This window comes from Dermochelys coriacea, chromosome 12, assembly GCF_009764565.3.
Source record: "Dermochelys coriacea isolate rDerCor1 chromosome 12, rDerCor1.pri.v4, whole genome shotgun sequence".
In the NCBI taxonomy this organism is placed as follows: Eukaryota; Metazoa; Chordata; order Testudines; family Dermochelyidae; genus Dermochelys; species Dermochelys coriacea.
In genome coordinates this window covers 14,763,191-14,766,218 of record NC_050079.1, presented here as the reverse complement: position 1 = coordinate 14,766,218, position 3,028 = coordinate 14,763,191, and positions in this window count along the sequence as shown.

Below are 3,028 nucleotides of genomic sequence, written 5' to 3'. Positions count from 1 at the left end.
ATACTCCTCATTCTTTTTGCTGATACAGACTAACACGGCTACCACTCTGAAACCTGTCACCAGAGAAAAGGTTGGTCTTTTGCCGGTTTTATGTATTCCTCTTAAGACCCTCCATACTTATCTAATAGGTCGTCAAAGCAAAACCCACCAAATATTATACCACCAGTTCCCTTCTGATTTTCTGCCATACCTTTGAGTTACCATATATCTAAAGAACACCCCCGAAGAACAAATAATAGACACACCTGAAAAGTAACTTGAAAAAACTGGTTTTACTAATAACAGCCTCAACCACCACACTGCTAAATAAACACACCACACTGTTGTCCTAACAAGAAATGAAGAACCTGAAACTGTTACACATGTAGAAACTGTGTGGTATGGTTCAGGAGGCTATAAATCTATCCTTTCCCATCTGTCACCTGATTGCAGACACTTTTAAAATATCAGATAGTATCTCAAAGGCAAGGAAAGTAAAAGTGAGCTCTCAGTGGCCATGTCTACTGCAAATGTAATGTACCAGCTCGTGTGCATGTCTACCACTGTCCTCTACTGGATGGAATAAAAAAACCTGTTTAAATGTATGGCATAGGTCCTATACATCTGAGAATTTATGGAGATTCTCCTTTGTCAAAAGGGACCTGGGAGTTTAGAGCAGGAGGATCAGAGTTCTGTTCACACTATTGCCAGGATATTCTGATTAGACTTAAGTTAGAATGTTTTGTTTTGTTTTTTAAACAGATAGGAGGAAGAAAAAGAAAACTGACTGATGATTGAAAAGTTTCACTGGAAAAGTACCACTGCTAAAGAAAAGTCTCTTCTGAGGATCAACAAGCAAACAAACTATCAAGATGACTGAGCCACATGTCAAAGTCATCCGTGGATCAAATAGTTCAAAATTCTATCACAAGTTATTTCAGGCAGTATAACACCCCCCTGAGCAGCTGTTTGCGCCAGAAGGTAAATACCAAATATGACAACAGTTTAGAAAGTGGGTAGGTTTTATGTTTGTAATTATTATTATAATTATTTTATCTGTTTAATATTATAGCAAGATTAAGAATATAGCAAGATCCTAGGATACATTTGATGATCAGTTATTTCCTGCATAATATAACAATGGTAACATGAGCTTCAGCAGGTTACTGTGGCTGTTCTCGACCTCTGCAGTCTGAAGATTTTTATTAGTAACTTGTAGTCTATTTGAAGTAACCATGTTACACATCAGTCATAGAAATGTAAGCAAGAACATTGGCCACCCTGTGTATTCGAACCTCAGTCTGGAAAGAGAATAAAAAGTGCCCTTAAAACCAAAGGTGAGATTAGTATGTCATGCTGCCAGCAAAGCTGCAGTAGCTTCTAATCCATCCCCAAGACTCCAACATCAGCAGCATTATTTAAAAGGGAAGAGCGTGATAGGAGTATTGCTTGCATTTGTCAAGATCTGAGTTTATAGATTGTGGGTTTGTTGCACACGGCATTAAAAAGATTTCAGAAAATCTTATACTAACATTTTGTGGTTTAAAATAATTTTCTTTTCTTCACTCTTGAAAGTGTCTGGCATATTTGCCAATGCTCTGCGGGCTCCTGACAGAGCTATCTTTGGATACGTGATAAGATAACATGTTGAACATGCTTAAGACTCTAAATAAGTTAACACACAATCCCAGAGTTATTGTTTAAAACTTTTCTGACTGCAGTTAAACCTCTCAGATTTCTATTAGTTTTATTAGTTTAACAATTATTATGTCTAGAACTTCTCTTTTTGTTGTTATTAGGCTGCCCTAAAATTGAAAGCAATATTTCTCAGGCAAAATGTTGAACAGATTCACAGACTCTACTGCAAATAGATCAACAGATGAAACATTGTACAAAACCCAAGATACAAAACCTACTGTACATAGTTTTCAGAGTAGCAGCTGTGTTAGTCTGTATTCGCAAAAAAGAAAAGGAGTACTTGTGGCACCTTAGAGACTAACAAATTTATTTGAGCATAAGCTTTCGTGAGCTACAGCTTCATCCAATGAAGTGAGCTGTAGCTCACGAAAGCTCATGCTCAAATAAATTTGGTAGTCTCTAAGGTGCCACAAGTACTCCTTTTCTTTTTTTCTACTGTACATAGAGATTGGAAAAACTAGTTCTTTTATATTTAAAGGGAAACTAATGGAATAAAGAGTACTTTTTAGTAAATGGAAATATGACTAAATTAATAATTACTAACAGTTAATACTAATGATTATTTTTAATGTCACGTCATATCTATTGGCTCATAATATGGGGAAGCGCAAGTGTGGCTTACAAAAACCTTTGCCCTTCCTCCACTCCTGCAATCATTCATGGAGTGGAGTTAGGAGGAACTGATAATTCATGTGTGTGTGTTTCTGAGACACTCAGATACTACAGTAATAGGGGAAGTCATAAGATCAAGAAAACCAAAATAAATTATTGTAATATGTGTGATCCATGATCACACGGTGCACACAATACACTCCTGTGTTGGGCCCACTTGCCAACTCTCTGACTTCCATGATCTCTGTCTTCCCTACATTGCTTGCATCCATTCCACACAGATATGGAGCAAGAGAGAAAAAGCTACCTGTTGTAAACTGTGGCCAACTGAAAACTTCAAGGCGTTTTGGCCCCTTAGGTTTTAATTTTACTCTCCCTAGACAAAATCTGGTTGATCCTGATCATGCCTTGTTTCTTAGACCCTAGGACCTACAATTGACAAATAGGTGTCAGGGGTTGCAACTACCTTGCCCTTCCCATATTGCTAAACGGGGGAAAGGTACTGGCTAGGATATGGAGCATCCCAGTATGGAAAAGGCTGTAAGCCAGGGGCTTAGCAGAAACTCCGTTTCCCCCTCCCCCTTTAGACTATCCACATCTCCCCCATTCCAGTCAAATCACCAAGGCCAATCTCAGTCAAATTATTCATGTTGTGCAAATACTTGCTGAAATTGACATGAAACTGGTATAACCCGATAAACCTGTTTCACCCTGTCTCTCTTGCAACCTGGCCTTTTTG